The 24617-nt window shown below is 56.2% G+C and overlaps 1 protein-coding gene and 1 non-coding gene across 2 annotated transcripts in view; one reads left to right on the top strand and one right to left on the bottom strand.

Moving 5' to 3' along the window:
• The window catches only part of RAI1 (retinoic acid induced 1), a 121432-nt gene that overhangs the window by 82088 nt on the left and 14727 nt on the right, over window positions 1-24617 (bottom strand). The window lies entirely within an intron of this gene.
• LOC129404701 (small nucleolar RNA SNORA51) lies at window positions 14946-15070 on the top strand. Its single transcript, XR_008630068.1, has one exon. It is a non-coding gene; the product is annotated as a small nucleolar RNA SNORA51 (small nucleolar RNA).

Here is a 24617-nt window from a genome sequence, read left to right as displayed (position 1 = left end):
ATCTCCACCCTGAGTGACTTAACCCGAGTGCCTCCTAAACCCAGCCCCCTCTGGGTTTGGGGTGGGGGGAGCAGCACCCAGTAGAAGGGGTTTCCCAAGTGACTGTGGTACTGCTCAGCTGATGACACGGAGATGCCCAGTATCCCCAGTATCCCCAGTATCCATACCCTGTGTCCACTAGGAAATAATTTAACACTCCTGGACTGAAGCTCAGTCCTAATGCCCAGGGCCTTTGCACATGCTGTTTCTCCTACCTAGGAAGCAATGTGTTAGTCAGGCTTGGGAACCACTGGCCTGGATGTCTTACAGCATACTGAGTTCTCTCAGTACAGCTAGCAGGAACTGGACCCTTCCACACCTGCCCTGAGAGTAGACCCCTCTCCCACATATGGACTCTAAACTTGTCCTTTGATCTGACACCTGACTCCCCTGTTAAGGAAACAGAAAAAACAAAAAGCAAAAACAGAGCTACCCTCTGGAGACTCGCCAGCTACTGGCAAGCTTTGAGTAGCACAGCTGCCCTGTGGATGCCCCGTCTTTCACATGCAGACTGCCTCCAATGCCTTTCAACAACCTGCCTGGCAACTAGGCCACCCAGGCTGCCGGGTGAACCAGGGAAGGCCCACTTCATGCACCATGAGGCAAAAAAGACCAAAATCTCTAACAGTGCTGTGACCCTCACTCTGTCCTGTCACCTCCTGACACCTGCAGGGTCAAGACAGGCACGTGGGGCTGTGAGGACTGAGACTGTGCCCTCTCCCACCCACTTTGAAGTGATCAGAGCAGTGGGCCCTTCCAACAGCTCCCACCTGGCCAGGCCCCAGCCCCTCTCTGATCTCACTTGCTATTCCTGAATTTACCTGGCACAGCCTTTCCTCGGGGCTTTTGTACTGGCTGGCCTCTGCATGGCGTGCTTATCCCCACATCCTAAAGTGGCATGTGCGGTACTTCCCATGTGTTTTGTAGAGCTGCTTCTTTTTGTACACTGGTGTGCTGTTCCTGACACACATTCAGTAAGTACTTGTTGAATGAATGAAGTAAATGAATGAATGAGACTAAGCTAAGTCTTCCTATGAGCCTGACCAGCCTGGGGACTTCTCTTAGAAGCAATAGCCCATTAGGAGGGCAGTCCTGGACAACAAGAACTTCAGGACAAGGACGAGTCACAGGATTTATCTGAGGTCACTCAGTGCTTTCCCTTCTTGGGTCCTGGATTTCAAGGCACAGCCTGGAGGTTTGGAGGAATGAAATGGTAATGGGTTTGCTTATACCAAGAGGAGCTGAACCCTTCATCTGTTCCAGAGCCTTTGTTGTCCCTGGGAGCAGAAGAGTACAGAAGGGGACAGAAAGCCCCCTCCCTGGTCAGAGCCCCTCACAGTATCATTACAGAGGGCCAGCAGGACAGCCCTATGGGAGGAATCTGCCCATCTGAGATAGGAAACCCAGTTCAGAACCATCAAAGGACTTGTCAACAGCACACGCCAAGGCAACAAGATCATCAGACCTCCACCTGATGAGTTTCTAAATCGTGCTCTGGGGCTGGAGCAATATACAGCGGGGAGGGCACTTGCCTAGCATGCAGCCAGCCCGGGTTTGATCCCTGGCATCCCATATGGTCCCCCGAACTCCACCAGGTGTGATTCCTGAGCTCTGCCGGCTATGGCCCCCAAACAAAAACACAAAGCAAAAACGAGGTTGGGGGCTAGAGAAAGATGGCTCAGTGGGCTGGGCACATGCAGCAGGAGGCTGGGTTCAATTTCCAGCACCACCAGGAGTGGCCCCAGAGCCAGGAGCATTGCTGATTCAACCCCACCCCAGAATAAAGAGGCCATGTTCACCTCTGCCTGGCACAGAGTAAGTGCTCCTCAGGGATTCAGATAGTCAATGAGTGAAGTGACTGTCATGATGTAAACACAGGTCAGCCTGGCCCCTAACTCCTTGCCTGTCGCACCCTAACAGCAAGGGTCTAGGAGACCCTCAGGCAGCTCCCTGCACACAGTGAGTATGCAGTGCTGAGGGGGATCCAGATCAGGCTCCTGGGGTTCTGACCACTTCCCAGGGCTCGGCAGGGAGAAGAGCCGAGTGGGCCTGAGTGGGGGTTTCCACTCAGGAAGGAAGTGTGGCCATGTCCAGGAGAGCGTAGGCCTGGGCAGGCTGGCACTGCTGTCTGCCTCGCACTCTCAGAACCATCACCTCCTTCCAGGAGTGTGTTCCAGCACCACCCCAGGGTTAAATTAGCAACAGGACTGGGGAGGGAAAACAGTGAGGAGGGAGGAGGGTGCTGGAGAGTCCAGGTGGGGTACTGGGAAGGTGCTAGATGGCTCACTAAAAGGCGCCCAGGGGCTACCCAGCTGGGCACAAGGGGTGGAGAAGAGGGAAAGAGATCCACCCACCAGCCAGCCTGTGAGACCCTGAGCTGCATAGGGGCTAAGTCCTGGTATAGTAAGCCCAGGCCCTCCTGGCTGTGGGGTATAGTCAGCTAGGGATTTCAAGGCTCTGGTCAGCTGACTCCCCTCAAATCAGCCACCCTCCCAACTGCAGATGCAGCTCTCAGAAGTCCACACAGCTGACCTGCACAAGGTCACACAATTTAAATGTAGCAGCATTCACCCATTTCCTTGCCAACAATTAGCAAGCAAGGCTCTGTTCCAGGCACTGTTCTCTGCCTGCGCGAGGATTCAGGAGCAGCGGGCCAGGCTGGGAGAGAGCCGAAAGGGCTGCAGCACATGCTTTCCATATGGGATCCCTCCCTGGCCTGAATGGTCCCCCAGCAATGAAATGTCAGAAATGCCCTTCAAGACATGACCCCCGAGCATCACCAGGTGTGACCCAAAGTTAAAAAACAAAAAAAAAAAAAGAAAAGAAACAGGACAAAGCACGAAGCTTCTGTTCTAGTTGTGAGTCAGACAAAAAGCAGAATAAATGAGTGAATTATGTAAGATGTTACATCTGGATGAGGCTTGTGGTGTGAAACAATAAAGCCAGGGAAGGGGGCTTGGAGGGCTGTGTGGTCAAGGAACTCACACTGCAAGCAGTTGAGAACAGACTTGAAAGGCTAAGAGAGGGAAGGACAGCAGGCAGCAGAAACTGCAAGTGGAAAGGCCCTGGGGCAGGAGAAGAGCGGGATTTGGGGGGAGGGGGCCGGGAGGAGGGCCACACCTGGTGGTACTCAGGGCTTCTTCCTGGCTCCGCACTTAGGGGTTACTCTTGGTGCTGGGGGCGGGGGGGGGGGGGGGGGGGGGGAGGGGAACCAGATGTGGTGCTGGGGACAGAGCCCAAGTCAGTCACGTGCAGGGCCAGTTCAATCTCTCGGGCTCCAACAATGGGATTTTCAAAGAGCAGCAGAGGCTGATGTGGCCAGAGCTGCACAATGGAGCAGAGAATGAAACTAAGGGAAAAAGACAAGGCCAGAGAGGTGACAAGGGGCCACACCCCTGGATCTGGTATTCAAGTCACAAGGACTTTAGCTTTTATTGTGGAGATAAGGAATGTATCTCTGTTGTGTTTGGAGGAGAGAAGAGACATAACCTCCCTTAGATGCTCATGGAATGCTGGGAAAACACAAAGGGCAGGCTGTGGACAGTAAGAAGGCAATCCTGGAATGACTGGGGGGGCGGGGGGCAAGCAGGGCTCAAAAGATTAGCTGATACTGTTGGCCTGATGGAAGCAGGCTGGAGAGGAGGCAATTGGTCATTTGTACCAGGGTCCCCGGGGTAGTGGGAGGACAAAGCCCCCAGAATGGTGCTAGGTGCTGTTTCTGACCATCCCGCCACCCCTGTGCTCCGCGGACTAGTGGCACAGCCTCCACATGGAGGCTCTGGGGGCAGGATCCTGACTGGTCAGCCCCCAGGTGGGCCACCAAGTGGCTTTCCCACTCACAGCCACAGTGTCCCCTGCAGGAGCATGCTGAGCCGGGCAGCAGTGGGGCTCGCTCTGCCTCTGCCTCCTTGTGTTTCCCCAATTGTTCCAGACCAACTGAGCAGACGTTTGCATGATCCTTGATCTCTGCTGTCTGCTCCAAGACCCATCTCCCCGCAGTGCCCACCAGAACAGGCACTTATACAGGGGACAGAGTCCCCAGCCCTGTTTTGTTGTTCTTACCCCAACAAAAAATCAACTCCCAGCACGTCCTTGAGGCTGGCGACTCCCTGAGACAGCAGAACTCTTGAGGAATGTTTTTCTTTGAAAGCACTGAACTTGACATTTTAGCTGGGGGCCAAGGGGTGGGAGGGAGTGCACTGGGAGAACAAAAATCACAGTTCCCTAAAGTTTTCCAAACATTTTCAGTGTGTGTGTGTACCCCTGACCCCCAAGCCCCCCTTATGTCCCAGATCCAAGGGGCTGGAAAAATCCCAGAGATTGGAGAAAGATCAGGGATATTCCCACTCAGCTCTGACCAAGGCCTGGAGAAGGGCTGAGGGAGTGGGGGGAGGGGGGTTGGGGGAGTCCTCACGGGGCCCACAACACAGTCTGCCTGAGCTGGGGGTGTGGCTGGGGACTGCCCCGAAAAGCCTGGGGCCAGGCCAAGACATTCTCTCTCCACCTGCCTTTGATCTGCACAATCTTTGATCTCTGCTGTCTGTGACTTGTTCTGTCCATCATCCTTCCTTCCTTTCTCAGCAGTGGGAGGCCACCAGATGAGGTCACAGAGCTTGGATTCAGACAAGGCAGCCTGGCCCGGAGGTCTCTAACCTCACATAGCCCCTATAGCCCCCCTCTCCAGGGTCATCCAAGCTAGCCCAGGACTGGTTCCATCCCCACCCTCCTCCTGAGACCTTTGAAATTCACTTTCCTCTGCCTTTGAATAGAGGAGGATGCTGTGTCCAGACAGCCTACAGGGAAGGGGACTTGGGGGAGGGGTTACGTCTCTCACCCTGGGGAAGTGCTCTACCTGCTTCATGTTCTCCAGGTCTGTCTGTCGCTTTGGTGCCCTGGGATGGCCAAGGCCAACCACCACAGTCCTTCAGGCCATCCCGAGACCCTGTCACAGTCACGGGAGCAGCTCATGAAAACCACTGGGCAGGCTGGAGCTGGGCAGAGCCCACAGGCTGTCCATTGTCCCTTGGGCCTCTGCTTCTCAAGCAGCTGTAGCCTGGAGGACTGAACTCAAGGCCGAGGCCAGGGGAGAGCAGTGGAGCTGATGCCAATGCTGTGACCCTGACTCCAGCCTCAGCCATTCGGATGCTTGTCCCTGTGTGATTGTCTGAATGCCCAGCCGTTGACTGGCCCTGCCCTCTGCCATAATGGACTTGTGAGCTCTGTAGGCCTGTGTCCCTGGCTACCCCCAGGGACACATCTCCACACACACTGGAGATGGCACCTAAGTCAACCTCCACTGCTCACATGAGGACATGGAGATGTGAAAAAAGGCATGCCCCTAGGATGGCACCCCCACACACGGGGTCCCCCCACCCAAGCACACTATTTATTTCCTGGTAGCCCCAGGGTAGGGGACCCAGAGCTCGTGGATATTTAAGGGTCATGTGACTGTTCCTCAAGGGACCCTGCAGCCCCTCCCCGGCTCAGCTTGGAGCTTGGTGCGCCTCCGCCCCCTCTGGACCCCACAGCACAGCGATGCCGCTGCAGGCCTTCCTGGTCTCCAGTCCCAGCTGGCCGAGGTCCCCCCGACCTTGCGCTGTCTGATTCTGGGCTGGCTGTGCCACACCGTGGCCTTGGGTGTGATTTGGTAATCCCCCACTGCGCTAAGGAAGACTCAGTCTCCCTCCTCAGCCAGTCATCTACAGGACAGAAGCAGAGGCCGGGCCCGGCGGCGTCCGGAGCAGCAGCGCTGGGAACCATGTGAAGGGAAGCCCTGCCCAGGAGCGCTGATCTGCAGAAACCACCTCTGAGATGCTGGAGACAAAACCACTGATCAGAAATGAGGGCTGGGAGACCAGAGGGGTCCAGGGATCCAGCACAGGCTTTGTGTGCAGGAGGCCTAGTTCGACCCCAGGCACTGCCTGGGAGACCTCAGGCCCAGAGCTGGAATAGCCCCCTGCACTGCTGGGTGGGGTAGGAGCTCACCACTGCAAGGTATGAGAGGGGTGGGGTAGGGGTAGATTCCTGTTCTCATGCTTTTTCTCCTTCTTGGCTTAAATCCTGAAATCCCCCAGTAGATGCAGGTGACAGTGCCATGGGCATGGGGTGGCACACAGAGATGGTGCTGACTCTGCCAAGCAGTCCTCAGGGAGGCTCCAGCAACCCGGTGAGGAAAAGGCAGAGAGGGGAAACAGGCTTGGGGGCAGAGAGGCCCAGGGTCAGGTGACTTGTGGTTGGCCTGGATCATGCCTAACGTATGAACCCATGGTAATAGTCACCTATGAGGGCCAGAACCAGCCTGGAGCATACAGGGCACACATGGGGGAGTAGTGTGGAGCCCTGGCCTCAACCCTGCCTGCGGAGCTACCAGGTGACATCATGACTCCCCTCCTGCCCACCTTCCACAGTCCCCTCATGCAAGCATGTGACCAGTGCTCGGCCATAACCCTGGGCCCACCCCCCATCTGTGCTCAACTCCACACTGAGAGGGTGCTGCTCCCTGCCTGCCCCCTCATGACGTGGCTGTGAGCGGGCTGGAAAGCAGCCTTCTGGGCCAGGAGCTCTTCTGAAACTTAGCAAAACAGCTCCTGACCTGAGGCCAGGGGAACCCTGGGATGCAGCCTCTGGGTGAGGCACCAATCAGAGCAAATTTGGGGAGCCTGGGCTCAGGCAAACTGACAAGGTGTGTGAGCACTGTAGCAGAGGGTCTGTGGCCTTGCTACAATCCACATCACTCCCAGCCACACCTGGGTCTCGCAGCTGCTCCCCTTCACTGTAGGGACAGCAGAGCTTGTGGGGCGCAGGTGAAGTCCTCTGGGACCTGCTATGACGTCGGCGTGGTGCACGCAGGCTCTGATGGTTGCTCCCGCCTGATGGATGGAGAAATGTGCATTTATAGCCTCTGGGAGAAGGATCAAATCATGGTTTCATGGGATGGTCTGCACGTTTCCTTAGGGCTACTTGGTTGCGCTGTGAGAATGAGAGTCAGTCACACTTGGCCCCCAGTGCTGAGGCGCCTCCAATACACACACAGGCTCCTGGGCCCCAAAACCTTTCACAACCCCCCCCCAGAGGAGCAGAGAAGGGCTTGGGAGCCCCTAAGCTGCAGACTCCGAAGCGGGGCTCAGAGAGGGCGGCAACAGGAAGACAGATTTCACCTCCATATAAGGAAGAGCTTGCAGGCAGGCAGAGCTGCCCAGAAGCGGAGGCAGCAAGGGAGCTGGGAGGTGCTGAGTGACCTGCCGCTGGAGGCCTGCTCGCAGCAAAGGTGGCCTCTGAGGGTGCCACACAGGCGCGGGCACTCAGGGAAGGTCCGATGGGAGCTTTGGTCCCATTGCTCTACTGAGGCCATGTTCCAGCTGGGCCTGAGAAAGCCTCATGCTCCTGCGAAAGCCCCTGCCCCGCAACACACAGGGCTCAGCCTGCTGGGGTCCAGGGCCCACCCGCTGAACCAGACCCATCTCCAGCCCTCGGCCACAGAGCGCTTGCACTTTTCAGAGAGAAACAGCTACTTTGAATTTTTTTAAGTTGAAAGGCATGCAAGAGTTGAAAGAAGGGCCTAAACAACTGGTGCAGGGGCCGAGAGCTCAGGCCTTGCCAGCATTTGGTACCAAGTTCAGTCCTTGGTACCTCACGTAGAGCACAGTGTGAGCAGATCTGTCTGTGATTCCTGGTGCCGCAAGCACCAAACACCCTGCCATGCCACAGCCAGCTGTGCATAAGTGCCACAAGAAGGGGTACAAACCACACCAGCCATAACCAAAAAGATGCATGAAGCATCACGGACAGGAAGTGTGACCTGGAGCAAATAGGGATGTGAGCATCGTGTGACCCCCAGTGACCCTCACTCAAGCACCTTGACTAAGAGTGCAAGCCCTCATGAGCACTTGGGGTGCCCCACAATGGAAGGAACACAAACCACAGGAGCACTGCAGCTGGAGGAGAGTGTGAGCACCACAGCCTGACGTGACCCTCGGGGAGCACCACAGCTGGGTGCGCATGTGACCCAACAATGAAGGGTGGGAGGAAGGCTTTTTAAATTGAAAAGGGGGGTGTAGAGCTGAAGGGCTGAAGCACATGCCAAGCCCGGGTCCCATCACAAGGTCTCCTTAGCACCTTGTCTGGATCACCCCCAGACAGCACAAAACAAAACATTGGAGAAAGAAATTCAGAGTTCTCTTCATTCTGCAAGAATTACTGTCAAAATTTCCTTTCACTGAGGAAGCCTTGTGAGCTCTAAAGTTATTTGTTGGGAGCCAAAGAGATAGTACAGTGGGTAGGGCCCCTGCCTTGTACACAGCCAATCAGATTCAATCCCTTGCACCTCATATGGTCCTCGAGTCCTTCCAGGAGTGACCCCTGAGCACAGAGCCAGGAAAGCTCTGAACACTGATGAGTGTGGCCCCCAAACAAAATAAGCAAAATGAGTTGCCTTGAGATGCCTTTCACACACTCTCAAACTGCCCTTCCAAGTGGACACAGCAATGACTTGGTATACTCAGAGTTCACTGTATTCATTGCACCACTATCTAATTTGATATGTTCATCCTTCTCCCTAAAGGAACCAGTAACTTGGGCCAGAGATAGTATAAGTGAGTAGGGCACCAGCCTTGCACACAGCAGACCAGGTTTGATCCCGTCCATCCCAAGCCCTGCCAGGAGTGATCCCTGAGTACAGCACCAGGAGTTAGCCCTGAGCACCTCTGGGTGTGGTCTCCAAACACCAGCAACCAACTGAAGGAACCCTTACACATTAGCAGGCCAGTCCCCCACACCGCCATTCCTTCATGTCTTTATGGACTACGGTGGGGTGGCTGCTGTGCCCACAGGCCCTTCCTGTAGCCCCAGGGGCCTGTAATCCCGGCTGCAGATCACACCCCTCCCTCCCCCAGTCTCCCACCTGAGAGAAACCCAATACAGGCAAAAGCCTCACTCCCCTGTGCTAGGTGGCCCCTGCTACCTTTTACCCCCCACTCTCTCTGGACCCTCACTGGACACGGCCAGCCTGTTTGCCCCCGAGCCTTTGCATGAGCTGCTCCTCTACCTAGAAGACCCTCTTCCACCTGCCCATTTCCCACCACTCCATTTCTTTTTAAAATTTCAGTGTTTTGGACCACACCCTGCTGTGTGCAGGGCTCACTCCTGGTGGGACTTGGGGGACCATATGTGGCCCTTGGGATCAAAGAACCTGGACTGTGTGACAGCAAGAGCCTCCCCATTATATTAGCTTTCTGATTTCTTGTATAATTAGTAGGGATTTTTTCAAGGGAGGGTGTGAAGGTTGTTTGTTTGGGGGCCACACCCAGGGTGCTCAGGATTTACTCCTGGCTCTGCACTCTGGGATCACTCCAGGTGGCACTTGGGAAACCATAGTGGTGGCAGGGATTTGAACTGGGGTTGGCCTCATTCAAGGCGTCACCCTGCTCTCTGTCCTCTCCAAACATTCGTTCCCTTGTGTGTGTCGAGCAGAGAGCCGCAGCTGTGTGGATATTCGATATCGGGGCTGTTTCCGAGGGGGAACAAATACAACCCCCCAGGGCCTCTCCAGCACAGGCCTTGTGAACTGGTGGCCTTGACCTCTGGACGGGGGCCTTTTCAACCCCACAGCTCCTCTGTTTACTGAACACACATATAAATCTAAACTCCAGCTTGTCACACGCGGCAATGCACAGGGGTTACTCCTGGCTCTGCACTCAGGACTTACTCCTGGCGGTGCTCAGGGGACCATATGGGATGCTGAGAAATGCCCTACCTGCTGTGCTATTGCTCCAGCCCTAAACTCCAGCTTTTGAAAACATACCCCTGATCTGGGCATTTGGGGCTCCTCGCCCATGGGACATCTGAGACGCAGTGCCCGAGACTTGGCATTTCCCATGCAGGAATCCTAGCTCTGGTGGCAGGGTCCTGGGCAGAGACTGTCTCGTGGGTCCTCAGAGGTGGACCAGCTGCAGCACCTGGTAGAGTGGCTTCCCTCTGGAGTCAAGTGAGTGCTCTCTGACAGTGCTCCCTGTCTTGGGAGCCCCAGTGACCCTCAACACCCTACACCTGGCTTAGTTGGTCATGCCTGCTGCATCAGCCAAAGGTACCACCGAGGGCCAGAGTGATAACACAGCGGGAGGGCATTGGCCTTGCACGCGGCTGACACAGGTTCAATCTCCGGCATCCCATATGGTCCCCCCAGCACCGCCAGGAGTAATTCCTGAGTGCAAAGCCAGGAGGAACCCCTGAGCATGGCCAGGAGTGACCCAAAAAGCCAAAAACAAAAATCAAGTTACCTTCCCAGGCCCCGCCCCTCAGCCCGGCAGCTGCTGAGCCCCAGGTTGGCCCCAGCCTGCATCTGTATGTCTCTGAAGACTGCCCGCCCTACCCACCACGTGCAGGCTAAGTCCCCTTCACCTCCACACAAGCTTCTCTTTGCAGGAGGGTTGGCACCCTCATCATCCTGGCTACCCAGCCCTGGCAGTGCCCAGCCTTCAGAGGGGCCCTGAGAGACTGTTACAGGGATGAATGAGGAACAGCCATCGCTGAGGGCTGGGATAACTCAGGGACACTGCTGGCACCCTAGAAGGCCTGCTGTGGCCACACTCAGGGCCCGCCCGTGTGCCCCGCGCCTTCTGTGCCAGCAGTGGGGCTCAGCTGGGAGCCTGGGAGGGCCTGGCAGGGGGAGGGCTGCCACCGGGCCTGTGCGTGTGTGTGCCGTGTGCAGGCCTGATCAGGCCAACAAAGGCGTGTCCTGAGTTCTCGGAGGGCCTCAGTCTCCCCACCTGCACGCAGGGCTCCCCTGCTGAGCAGCTCCTTGGCCCCCTCCCCACTTGGGGAGGATCCCTGTGCTGCGGCCCAGCCTTCCCATCCATCAGGATTTTGCTGCATTCCTGTGAGTCATTCTCCAAACAAACCATGGCAGGAGAGAAGGGAGCAGGGAGGGGGAGAGGGGAGGCATGATGCAAACCTGGACCTGCCCCTCCCCCAGCTCTCTCTCCACCCCCTCCAGGAATACAGGGAGCTCTTCTCAGGGAGAGCTGGAGGTCTGCCTACTTCCGGTCAGGAGTGCTGTGTGACTCTGAGTGAGACCCTTGACCTCTGGGGGGGGGGATGAATGACCCTGCAGGAGCTCAGCTGTTAGATGCATGATTCCTGCAAGGAGTCTGTCTCAGAGGAGCTGGGGCAAGGAGGAAGGTGGCCCCCCACTGCCCTGCCTCAGCGTCCCCACCTCTGAGGTGACGAAAGGGCAAGCCCATGGAAAGCACAGGGGACATTTCTGCCAGGTGCAGCTGGGCAGAGGGACTCAGCAGATGAGCCAGAGCCAGAGACAGGACCCAGGCAGGCGCCAGGCTGGCACATGTCAGCAGGGCCTCCTGTCCGAAGCCCCAGTCTCCCGCACTGATGCCAGCGCCACCCAAACATCACCCCGGCACCTGGCAGTGCAGAGGCCTCTCAGCTGGGCCTGCGGAGGGCTCTGGGGGACCCCAGCCCCGTTGTGGGGAAGAAGGGGAACCCCACACCAATAGTGAGACGGAGCTTCCGGGCCTGTGCCTGCATGAGCACCTCTGCGCGTGCATGTGTGTGCAGGCGTGTTTGCATGCTGTTGCCAGAAAAGGTCCTCCGGGAGCCCAGAGTCGCCAGGCCGGTGTTGGGGTCATATAGCACATGTGCAAAGGCCTGTGTGTTGCAGGTGTGTGTGTATGGCATGTGGGAGTGGCGGGGACAGCTGTTCCCTGAAACACTGGCTCTGTGCTAAAGCCCCCCCTGGCGCCCCATGTTCCTCTGGGAAAAGCTTGTTTCTGGGTTACCACTGCAGCCACCAGCTCAAATGGAAGGTGGCGGGTGTGTGCAAGTGCTTGGGTGTCCTCAGAGTCTTGAGGCCAATGTGGCCACGTGGCTGTGTGGCCAAGGAACCTCTAGAGGTGGAGGGTGAGCATCCATGAACATGTCCACAGGGGCAGGTGTCAGTGTGGGCATGTCTGCACGTGTCTGTACTCCCACAATGGGCCAGCATCCAGGAGTGTGCGTGTGCGAGTGTGTGTGTGTGCGTGTGTGTGTAAGGGGGGGAGTGGATTTCCTGCTGAAATCATGAAGCTGTCTGTGCCCCTGGCCCTGGGGAGAGCTGACTTCCTTCCACACCCCAGGGGCTGCCCTCGCTGGCAGAGACACCCTGACACATATCCTCGGGGCTGTGTCAGGGGTCCTGGGGCACAGGCAGGGCATCACCCCCCCCCCCCAAAGCCCAGAATCAGGCCTGGAGACCACAGCCCAACCCACAGTAAGCTTAGGGCCAGCATGAGGCTCAGAGCCCAAATGGCCCAAAAAGCAGGAAGGAGAGCTGGGGTGCTAATAGCTGCTTCAGGCTGGGTGGGGACACCCTACTGCAGTCTGCACATGAGGGCAGCCACAGAGGGGCAGCTAGCAGGCTCAGCAGAGCAGTGGCCATTCGTGCCAGAGGTCCGGGTGGCAGGTCTCTGGAGATGAAAGGTGACATAACGTCAGGTGGTGGGCATGTGGGGGCAGGAAAGGGAGGGATCTGAAGAGGAGATGAGCTGCCACACTAACCAGCAACTGCATGGCCCGGTCCCCAGGGGCTCCCCAGCCACTCTCACTAGTCCAATGACAGCCTCATCTCAGCAGCCTCTGCTGCGGGAACGTGGACCCTGTTCTCTCAGGCCCCAGTGTGCTCACAGCTGTGGACCTGGCTTGTTGTTGGAGCACGTGGACAGAACCCCAGGCTGAGGCATCCTCTCCTTTGCTGAGTGAGCTGAATGGAAGCCATCTGCCCACGCAGTCCTCATGCCTAGAAAGGGGGTGCCCAGGGCCTGAAAGGTAATACAGGCCTGGGGCTGGAGCGACGGCACAGCGGGGAGGGCATCTGCCTCGCATGTGGCCAACCTGGGTCCGATCCACAGCATTCCATATGGTCCCCGGAGCACCATCAGGAGTAACCCCTGAGTGCAAAGCCAGGAGTAACCCCTGAGCATTGCCCAGAGTGACCCAAAAATAAAATTTTAAAAAAAGCTAATACAGGGCTGCAGGTGCTTCTCTTGCATGCAGCTGACCCCTGGCTTGATCCCCACATGGGCCCCAACCACCCCCACAATAAGCCCCCAAGCACAGAGCCCCTGAGTTTGTTGGGTATGACCATAAATAATTAAATGCGTTCCTGGCCCTCTCGGCCACCAGACAGCAAACACAGTCTGCAGAGGCTGGAGACACAGTACGGAGGGTAGGGGCTTGTCTTGCATGCAGCTGACCCAGTTTACATTCCTGGCACCACACACAGTCCCCCGAGATCCCAGGAGTGATCTCTGAGCACAGAGCCAGAAGTAAGCCCTGGGCACTGCAAGGTGTGACCCCCACCCCTAAGAAAGAAAGAAAGAAAGAAGAAAGAAAGAAAGAAAGAAAGAAAGAAAGAAAGAAAGAAAGAAAGAAAGAAAGAAAGAAAGAAAGAAAGAAAGAAAGAAAGAAAATTAAAGGAAAAACGGCCTGCACGGGACTGAGACAAACCAGGCTCTTTGTGCTCGGAGCAGGAAGCACAGGTCCAATGCTTCTCTTGCCGGAATGTTTGGGGTGTTTCCTTGTGGCCTTGCAAGTGAGTTCAGAGGAGCCTGGGCTCTCAGTCAGCTGGCGTGAGGCCCAGCCCGGACTTGGTCTCCAGACTCACAGCCCTGGCTCTGTGCTCCTCACATGTCTGGAACCTCTGGGGTGCTGGGGGGGAGTGTGGGGAAGGAGTGGGCACCCAGGACACAGGGAGCATTCCTGAGATGTGGGCATGGACACCCGGGGGCCCATAGCTGCTGGACTGGGGCCCCCGTGGAACACAAAACGGGGACCCAATGCTGGCCAAGGTCAGGCCCCACACAGAAAGGCGAAGACTTCCTGACTCAAGAATTGGGGGAAAGGAGTCTGGCCCCCCTCCCCGGCATGCCCCGGTGTAGCCAGAGAAGACACCACCCTTGCTGAGCTGGGGGCGGCCTCAAGGCTGTCCAGGGTCTTCGCATGGACATGCCCATGGAGCGGCCCAGATAGCCAAGGGCCCAGGAGGGAAGTGCAGAGGATGGGGGACTAGTGGGCAGGGACCCCCACTGCCCCTCGGGGCCTCGGGGTGTGTCAGACTTAGCAACTCCAATGACCTTCTGCTCTCCCATCTGCATGGGCCTCTCGGGGACTTGGGGGTTCTGGGGCTCCTGCTTCTGCACCCTTTCCAGTGCTGGCCTGGTGGGGGGGCCTCTCAGGAGCGCTGGCCTCTCTGCTGCCTTGTCGCACTGGCCCTTCTGTCTCCAGAGGCTGGGCAGCGTGATCTGCCCGGGGGCCTCTGTGAGGCCACTGCTCTCTCCACAGTGCCCTGCCCCAGATGGACCCTCCAGGCTCGCTCACCTGCCACAATGCTGATTTCCTTCTTCTTTTTTGGTTCTGGGGTGGTGCTCTGTAGTAAGTGACTATGGGGGGCTGGCCTCAGGCATGCAAAGCAGGCGCTGAGCCTGCTGGACACCTGCCAGGGCCTCCCTCAGGCCCTTCCCATCAGCCACCTACTCTGGACTCCCCAGTGTAAAACCCTCCTCCCAGGGCTAGAGCAATAGCACAGCAGGGAGGGCATTTGCTTTGCACACGGCTGACCTGGGCTCGATCCCTGGCATCCCATATGGTCCCCTGAGCACCGCCAGGAGAGATTCCTGAGTGCAGAGCCAGGAGTAACCCCTGAGCATGGCCTGGTGTGACCCAGAAAGCCAAAGGAAAAAAAGGAGCCCATCCCCCAGCTCTCTCTCTCGTTGCACTGATCACACTCTCAGAGCTTCTGGGGGCCTCCCAAGAGCACAGTGCTCCCTAGGGCAGGATCTGTTGAACCCAAGGACCAGTGGCTCAGCCTCTACTCCTGTGGTGCTATGTGAGCTCTTTCCCCAAAGCTGGGGTCAGGCAAGGGGCCCCTGGAGCTTCCCACAGGCTATGTGCTTTACACAACTGTGTAGGAAGAGGCGTCACAGTCTTTGGCCCCATATACTTGGCAGCCCTTTGTCTGGTCTGTACTGTGAATGGAGGGACATGAGATAAAAGCCTGTGTGTGTGTGTGTGTGTGTGTGCGCGCGTGCGCGCGCTGCGATGCCCTTCTCCTGAGCCCACAGGAAGAAGTGTGTCTCCCACCTACTCTCAGCTTAGGAACACCCAGTCCCACATCAGCACTTCTTGTTTCCCTTCAACATTTACCTAAACAGGGGCTGGAGATAGTACAGCAGGAAAAATACTTGCCTGCACACAGCATACCCCGCTTTCAATCTTGGACACCACACACAGTCCCTGGAGCCCCACTCCCTGGTTCTCAGGAGTAAACCCTGAGAACTACCAGGTGTGACTCAAAAACCAAAAATAAATTAAATGTTTAAGATGGCTTGAGGGCCAAAGAGAGAGTACAGTGGATAGAGCACTTGCCTTATATACAGGTGATCTGTTTGTTTCTTGTTTGTCTTGTTTATTTTATTTTATTTTACTTTTGCTTTTTAGGTCACACCTGGCGATGCACAGGGGTCACTCCTGGCTCTGCACTCAGGAATTATCCCTGGCGGTGCTCAGGGGATCATATGGGATGCTGGGAATTGAGCCCGGGTCAGCCACGTGCAAGGCAAACACCCTACCCGCTGTGCTATCACTCCAGCCCCTTGTCTTGTTTATTTTTGATGACCCCTGTCAGTGCTTACTCCTGGCTCTGTACTCAGTGATTACTACTGGCAGTGCTCAGGGAATTATAAGGGTTGCTGAAGATTGAACCCAGGTTGGCCGCGTACAAGGCAAACACCTTCGCTGTACTATCGATAAAGCCCCTGATCTGGGATTAATACCACAGAGAGATATGACCTAAAAAAACAAAACTAATGTTCACCCAATCAACCCTCACCCCAGATATGGCTCAGCCATCTACCCTGCTCTGAGCCCCACACTTCCTGTGGTTGCTGTGCCAAACACCCTGTCTAGCCCACTGCATCCCCAAGCTATCCAGTACCACTGGCCTTATAGGCTGCTCAGATTTTCCTTCTTAGATCTCTGTCCAGACCCCCCCACCCGAACCCTTGGCTGCTCACTCTGGTCTCTCTCCTCCACCCATGCCTAATCGTTGTATCCAGAATTCCACCTCCTCATACAGCCCAGAACTTTGGGCCAATGACCCAAGACTCCCTCCAGCCTACTGTAACCTGGCCCCCATTCCTGCTGGTCACACCCACTGTCCAGTGCCTTGTCACCTCTCCACCTTTTCTCCAGTGACCTGAAGGCTGCTCATCCCACCGCCCAACTCCTCACATCCAGTGCTCACTGACCCCTCCATGCCTTCCACCTTCAAGCCCCGCAGGGAGGTCAGCACAAATCCTCTGAACCACAGAGACTGTGGGGCAGACCAGTCTCAGTTCCCACTGTCCACATACTCTGGGGCCTATGAAACAGAGGCTCAAGAGACATTTGCTGGAGAATGAATTAATGCATAAATTAAACAAATTTCGGTGCTGGAGCGATGGTACAGTGGGTAAATTTCTTGCTTTGCACGCGGTGGCCGGCCTAGGTTCAATTCCCAGCATCCCATATGGTTCCCCAATCACCACCAGAGCCAGGAGTAATCCCTGAGCATTGTCAGCTGTGACCTAAAAACTGAAAAAACAAACTAAAAAATAATAATAATAATTAGAGAGAAGGTAAAAAACACAAGTGAGCATCTCAGAGAAGGAACTCTGGCTGTAAGTCAGCAAAAATGAGTTCTTTTTGCCAGGTCTCCTTTATAGCTTATTGTTCTGCTGGGGAATCACATTTGAGGAATAATGATGTCAGGATAATCTAGGCTGTGTTATTGAACCAAGACCCCGATGTCAAGGCTGAAGCCCACAAGGTTTCTGACTCACACTGCAGGTGGGCTTGGGCATGGCAGAGGAGCCTCCATTCACAGAGCAGCTACCCCCACGGGCCACTCAGCAGAGCAGCACAGCACCCAGCCAGAGGAGAGAGAGTGGCCACATGACCTTCCCCTCCTCATCCGGGAACCACCAGAAAACCTAATCCAGCCATGAGTTTGTGAGGACAAGAAAGTGAATTTTTTTTCTTTTCCCTTTTTTTTGGGTTTTGGGCCACACCCAGCTGTGTTCAGGGCTTACTCCTGACTCTGTGCTCAGGTCACTCTGCCAGTGATTGGGGAACCATGTGCAGTGTCAGGGATCAGACCCAGGCCAGCCATGTGCAAGGCAGGTGTCCTGCCCCCTCTAATACTCCCCAGAAGTGGAAATTTTGACCAACAGCTCAAGCAATAGCAATATGCTCCCAATATAAATAGCAATACCAGCAACAATGTAAATGGTGGAAGCTGCTTAGCTGAGTTTGTTGTGCCTGAGGCCTGGATTGCAGCTTGGAAAGGAGTTTCACTTTTTCACATAGTTTCACATAGCATTCGCAGGAGGCCTGTGCTCTGGCCCCACTTTCCAAATAAGACACCTGATGCCCAGGCAGCAAAGGGCCGGGCAGATCACCCAGCATCTTGGTGCTGCAGCCGAGACCGGAACTCATATCTGTGTGATTCCAGGCCCTTTCATGCCCTGCTTCTCTCCTGAGGCTGCCAGGGACCAAGAATGGCACCACGGCAGCCCATGTGGAGGGTCAGGCTGCCCTGCCTTGCAAGCTTGCTCATTGCACATCTCCTTGCAGGCTGTGAGGTCAAACCCAATTTTTGGGGGAGGAGGGTTTGGGGCCACACTCAGTGCTGCTTGTGAGACCATTTGCTGCCAGGGATTGAACGGGAGTCAGTCTCATGCACGACAGGTGCCTTAACCCTTGTACTATCTCTCCAGCCACCCAAGTCCAAAATTTTTATGAGTAAACTGTGGCTCCCAGGGAGTAAAGACTGGGCCAAGGTCATACTGGGCTTTGCAGGGCAGGGCTGAGAGTAGACAAGTGTGACCCACCATGGCTTGAGTGTTCTCAGCCACCTGGGCAGTGCCAGCTACCCTGAGCCTTCCCCCCCTCCCAGCTTCAGTCAGGGTCCTGTAGATGTGAGGCTAATCATGCTCACTCATCTTTCCCAGCCACCAGGCCCACTGAGGAAGGGTGTCCAGTCCCCAGCAAAGCAAGTCAGTGACCCTGATCCCAAGGCCACCCACTAAGAAGCTGTGCTGACACCAGCAGGCCCAGGAATGATGACTTTGGCCAGGCAGAAGGCAGATATCAGATCTTACACCAGGTCCTTCATCTAGGATGCCTAAAAAGACCTTGGGGGCATGCAGAAAAGCCACAGGGGGTCTGTACAAAGTGGCATGGAACCAAAAAAAAAAAAAGGCATGTAAAACATAGGAAAACAGTCCCACGGGGCTGGGCCCCTGCTTCACTCTGCAATTTTAGCCTCTTCCAGGTTCCATCTAAGAACTGGAGCTGTCAAAAGAGACAGAGATGACCCTGCACCTGGCGCATAAGGGTATGATCAGCACATTCACTGTCAGGGGTGTTACCAGCTCTTTTGACCCCCAACCTTCTCCTAGACTAGGAGTAATTCCTTTCCTGACCCAGAGTGGACCCCGTTGCCCAGAAGAGCTGTGGGTGAGAGACTCTGGCCCATTTTCCTCAGGATCCCTCCCAAAGGGTCTGTGCCCAGGAGCCTCATCAGAAACACTCTTCCTCCTGTGCCCTGATGCCCACCTAGCACCTGAGCCCCAGGACCACTGGAATGCAGTGCCCTACCCATCAGCCTGGCCTCAGGCCACCCACACCCCAGTTTGAACCCACCCTTTGCCTGGAAGCCTGGAACCTCCAGAGTTCTCTTGCCAATTTTCTGGGGATGGAGGAGAGGAGGCAGTGTGAGGCCTCTGCTTAGCCACTGTGCCAGTGGTCAGGCCCCTCCTGCTGGCCTTTGTGGAGCACAGGTAGAGCCTGCCCAGTGCCAGACTGAACAGAGCTGAACAGAGCAGGCCCTGCCCCTCAGGCTCCTGCAGTCAGGCAGAAACATACAATGCTCTTGATTCTACAGAGCCCAGCAGCTACAATCCTGGATTTTGCAGCTGAACAGACAGGGTTCGAGGCCCGACTCTGTCACCTGCCAAAGAGTGACTGAGTGGTGCACATAGTATCACCCCCACTAGCTTTGGCACCTCAGTCTGCCTCAGGTGATGGTGGCAAACCCCTGGGTACCAAAATTATCGTGCAGAGCCTGGCTGCAAAGGAGGCACAAAACCCACGGGAGGCTCATTTCTGCCCACCCAGGCTAGCGCAGACCCCCAAGGTATGCCAGTGGAGATCTCCCTCCAGCTTCCCACCTCTTCGTTAATCAGGGAAGACTGTCCACCCAGCCGGGATGCCACCTGATGCCCCTCTGGCAACCTGCCCATTCACCTCCTTCCTGTCTGCAAGGACATCTGGGGGTGGGGATGGAGCATACCAAGTTGGATGGAGGGCTAGGCAGTCTGGAGCCCCAGCAGCCCAGAAATAGGCCTGTTTAGCAGACCCTGCTACCATGAGGTCCAGGCCAGGCCCCGTGAGTCCACAGCAGGCCCACAACAGCATTTCAGAACCAAGCTAGAGCTGTGTCCTGAGACAGGTTTGGGATCCTGGGGAGCAGAACTTCCCCCCCCCCTCCAGCCTCATGCCTCACCACCTGCTGAGCTCAGCTTTTCTGGGGTTGCCCCATACCTGCCACCCAACCCCCCCCACCTCCTCAGCAGTGACTGCCCCAGACCTCTGCCCTCTACTCTGCTCCAGCACCCACCCCCCATGCTGCTTCCAGGCCCTCAGCTTGCTTGTTCTGGCTACCTTCCAGACTGCGCTCAAAGCTTTTCCTCACCTTCCCAGTCTGGGTGCAGAGAACCCAGTTGTGCTCAGCGGTTACTCCTGGCAAGAATCAGGAGACCATATGGGAAGCCAGGGATCAAATCTGGGTCAGCCACATGCACGACTAGTGCCCTAACCACTGTATTATCTCTCTGGTCCCTAAATTGGTGTTTTTAAACCAGGGACTAGAGGAGGGCTAAATTCCTTCCTACAGCTGCCTTGCCCCAGGTGGCAGGACCTGGAGAGCAGAGGGGTCGGGGGTCTGCCCCCCACCCCCCCCCAGGACCCAGCACTGCCTAACACAGGGAATTAACAAGGGCCTCAAGGAGGAGATGGCAAAGAGGGAGGGTGCAGGAGTCACTCCAGCATGGAGGGACCGGAAGGGCAGATGGCAGGGCTGGGGGTAAGGGAAGAGAAGGGGAGTAGGGGACCACCTTAGGAAATAGAAGGACCCGTTTCCGACGGAGGGGAGGGGCCAGGAGAGGAGCGAAGGCCTCTCCGAAAAGTCCCACGGGGAGCACTTTAAAGTCTCAAAGCTGGGGCCAGAGCGATAGCACAGCGGGTAGGGCGTTTGCCTTGCACGCGGCCAACCCGGGTTCGATCCCCGGCATCCCATATGGTCCCCCAAGCACCGCCAGGAGTAATTCCTGAGTGCAAAGCCAGGAGTAACCCCTGAGCATCGCTGGGTGTGACCCAAAAAGCAAAAAAATAAAAAATAAAAAAATAAAAATAAAGTCTCAAAGCTTCCCTGGGGCTCCCATTGTCCCCCTGCACCCCAGGGCTGGGCTCCCAGTGTGGGCTGGAGCTGGGGCAGCCTTGCAGCCCGGCCCGGTCCCGTCCGGCCGGGCTGGCTGGGGAGAGCGTACCCCGACACTCCGCGCTCCTGGCCTCCCCGCCGGGGCACGGGCGGGTTTCGAGAAGGGCGAGGGGCGCGCGGCCTTTGTTCAGACCGCAGCGACGGCCTCAGGAAGGCAGGGGAAGCGGGGAGAGGGGCCCTCGGGCTCGGGTGCGGAACAGGGTGCCCGGCTCGGGGCGCCGGAGCGGATTCCCGAGGCAGGGCGATCAATTAATTAGAGGAACCCGCCACGCCAGCCCCGCGCCGGCCGAGCCCCTCCCCGCGGGGGCCGTTTTCCAGGTAATTACGGCGGAGTGCGCGGGCGCGCAGCTGCTCCCGCGGCCGCCGCGCCACGGCCCGGGCAGGTGCAATTAAGCCGGGGCGTTCGCGGCCATTAGGCAGTAACGCAGCTCATTAGCATGAGAACGGGAGCCGCAGGGACGGCGGCCACCCCGCGGGGCAGGGCCCAGAGCCAGGCCGCGGGCGCGCACGTCGGTCTGCCAGGCGGGGTGCAGAGGCCCCAGCTGAGAGTTGGGGCGAGTGAGAGTGAGTGAGTGAGAGTGAGTGAGTGAGTGAGTGAGTGAGTGAGTGAGTGAGTGAGTGAGTGAGTGAGTGAGTGTAAGGCGGAACCCTGGCGGGGTGCAGAGGCCCGGAGCTGAAAGTTGGATCGAGTGAGTGTGTGTGTGTGTGTAAGGCGGAACCCTGGCGGGGTGCAGAGGCCCGAGCTGAGAGTGGGGGGCGAGTGTGTGTGTGTGTGTGTGTGTGTGTGTGTGTGTGTGTGTGTGTGTGTGTGTGTGTGTGTGTAAGGCGGAACCCTGGCGGCCTCATGGATCTTTACACATTAAGGGCAGGTGAGACTTTCCCAAAGAAAAGACTGGGAAACAGATGGCCCTGGAGATGCCACATGATCCCCCACAAGGTAGCCCCCACCCAACACCCCAGCACCCCAACAAAGAAAGAACCCAGATCTCAGCTTGCACGTGATTCCTTTATTCAACACAACCACAATAGAACCAGCCTAAAAGTGGGCCCTCTTGGCCTATTCTAAGCACTTAGCAATTTCTCTCACTTAAACCCCCATCCATCCCCTGCAACTCCGTGCTAATGTGTTGCTGTTGTGAAGCCCATTTCACAGAGGCAGAAACTGAGGTTTAGAGAATAAATGATTTACCTGAAATCCCTTGGCTGATAAAAAGCCAACGGGAGTCAGACAGAAATGAGACTTGGTTACCCTGCACGTGTGAAGCCCTGGGCTCCATCCCCAGCACCAAATAAAAATGCAAGAAAACAAGGCACCAGGATTTGAAAGAGGCAGTCTGGCTCTCAGGGGTAGGGACTTCAAAAGCAGGAAGTTGCTCCACAATCTCTGGTCACTTGGGAGGGGTGGGGACTGTGGCTAGGCAGAGGCTGTGCCACCCCTCCTGGCTGGGTATCACCAGAAGCCGTGGCAGAAGTTTCTTACCTAGAAAGTGGGGGTTAAGTTTCTCTAGGGTCATTCACTGAGGAGAACTCTTATTTTTTCCCAAAAATACACTGGACGGATCTTCACAATGAATCTGTGGGTCAGAGTAGAAGGAGGACAAGTTTGTCACCTCTGCCTAAGGCGTAACACAGACCCCACTCACCTGTCTTCAAAATATGATAGTGGAGCAAATAAAGAAACAAATACAAGAATAAATACCTCCCTTGACCAGCATGGAGGTAGGAGAGCGGGAACCCATTGTCCGATTTTTCTTCTATGCTTCCTTCAGCCTAAGGATTAGCTCTGCAAGAGCAAAATGGTGGGGGGCCGAGGCAGCCCACAGTGTGGGGCTCCTGGCATCCCCTGGGGCGATGCCTCAGGCATTCCAAAGTCAAGGCAGTTACAGACAGATGTAACTGTCTGTACATTGAGGGCCCTGGTGGGGAGGGCAGAAACACAGGAGGAGGCAGCTCAGGCTGCAAGAGTTCCCTTTGCAGGTGATGGAGCAGAAGGAAAGTTCTAGTGCCTGAGGAGCTCAGAGAAGGTACATAGTCGCCTGGAAGCACGAGCAAGAATCTGGGTCTCCTGCCTCATCCTCTCAAAACTGGCGTTCCAGCAGGGGCTGCGAGCACAGGACTCACCCCAGCTAGAGAGCTGTGCTGGCGTTCCTCAGGCCCACTCAGGCGGGAATGATGTGTATGGGGCAGAAGGACAGTCATGTCCTGATGATACTTCCTCCTTGGCCACATCTCTGAAGGCAGGGACAGGAGCACCCAGATCATTGTCAATCTCAGTCCTGGCGCATAGGGGGACCTCCTGCAACCATAGCTATAGACCAGATGAAGTGTCATTAGCAAACATCATGCGTCCCGAGGCTCAACCAGCACTCCCCAGACATCTGGCTCGGGCTGGGCAGGCAGGGCCCTGCATGCCCCACTGCTGAGTTAAACTGGGACAGGGACACCCCTCTCCCCATCTGATCCTGAGGTGGCCCACCAATCAGCTGTTAGCTAGTCTACAGAGGTATTGGGGTCAGGGGAAGCTCAGTAGGAAAGTATTTACAGATGCCATAGCTGCTAAGGTGTGGGGGGCAGGAGTGGGGCTGGAGGCTGTCACAGGCTGAGAAAAGCCAAATGTCTTCTACTTTTTGGACCACTGGGCCTGCCACTGGGCCAGAGACTGGGGATAGGGAAGGTACAGAGATACTGTCCCAAAGGCAGACCACCCCCAGAGGTGGGATAACTTCATGACTCACTGGAGTGAGGCTCTTCCCATCACCCCTTGCTGCCTGACTACTGGCAAGGACTGGATTCATTGAGTGATCTCGGGCAGTCCCTGCCTGCTCTGCCCCTTGGCTGTTCCAGTTCTGGCTTAGTGTGTCACCTGGGGTCCAACCAGGGCCTCCCACATGCAAGGCAAGTGCTCTCCTGTCCCATTCAGGGCTGATGCCCTGTGAGAGGGGCCCACTTCTACATGACAAAAGAGAAAACTGAGGTCTGGAAGGGACTGCCCCCAAGCAGAGTACTGGAAAAGGGGTTGTGTTGTGCATCAGGGCCTTGGCTTGGCCACTCATAGGTCATGAGCCTCTGGACCTCATTTCTCTCATCTGTGAAATGGGGGCCTGGACCACCTAAACCCTGGAGTTCCCTCTGCTCCCCCATCTGCTGGGTGACAGTCGAGACTGCCAGTGTCTCTTCAGCTCCCAGCACCACCCTTTCTGGAGTCTGAGGTCCAGCCACACAGAGCTAAGGCTTATCAGGCACTAAGTTCCGCCCTGTGCCTGGGCCAGGGAAACTGGATGCCTGCAACTTAGTCAGCAGCCACTGTCTTAGACACTGATTAGAAAGTAGACCAGGGTCTGAAGAGATAGTATGGCGGGTATGGCGCTTACTTTGCACCAACGGGGGTCAATCCCCAGCACCTGTTATGATGGTCCCCTGAGCTTACCAGGGGTGAGTCCTGAGCACAGAGCCAGGAGTAAGCCCTAAGCACCACGTGGTATGGCTCCCAAATCATAACAAAACAAAAAAGTAGACTGATGAGCTTCCTCCACCCTTGGAGAAGCCCGCGTTCTCTCTTGAGCGCGTCACTCCTACTGGTTTTTCTTTTCTACTTATCCCTTCCTCCCTCTCTCAGAAACCTCCGAATAAAATCTTTCACTTCACAAAAAAAAAAAAGTAGACTGATGGGTAGAAGAGCCAGTACAGAGGTTAAGGCACTTGCCTTGCAGGCGGCCAGCCACCCCAGGCTCAATCCCTGGCACCCACTGCACACGTTTCCAGGGCACCTCCAGGAGTGACCCATGAACACAGAACCAGGAGTAAGCCCTGAGCACCACTCCCTATATATATTAGAAAATCCCTTTACCCACCCCAGCACGATACCCCAGCACATGTGTACATAAAGACCATTGTCACTACCCCAACTCCCCACCCCAGGTACACACAAACCACACACGGGTCCCAGCAGCATGGCCTAGCTGCACTGCCTACCACACACAGTCACAAAAGGAGC

Source organism: Sorex araneus, chromosome 4 (assembly GCF_027595985.1).
Source record: "Sorex araneus isolate mSorAra2 chromosome 4, mSorAra2.pri, whole genome shotgun sequence".
Taxonomy (NCBI): Eukaryota; Metazoa; Chordata; class Mammalia; order Eulipotyphla; family Soricidae; genus Sorex; species Sorex araneus.
Note: the sequence above shows the minus strand (reverse complement) of the source record. Positions and strands in the feature narration are given on the sequence as shown.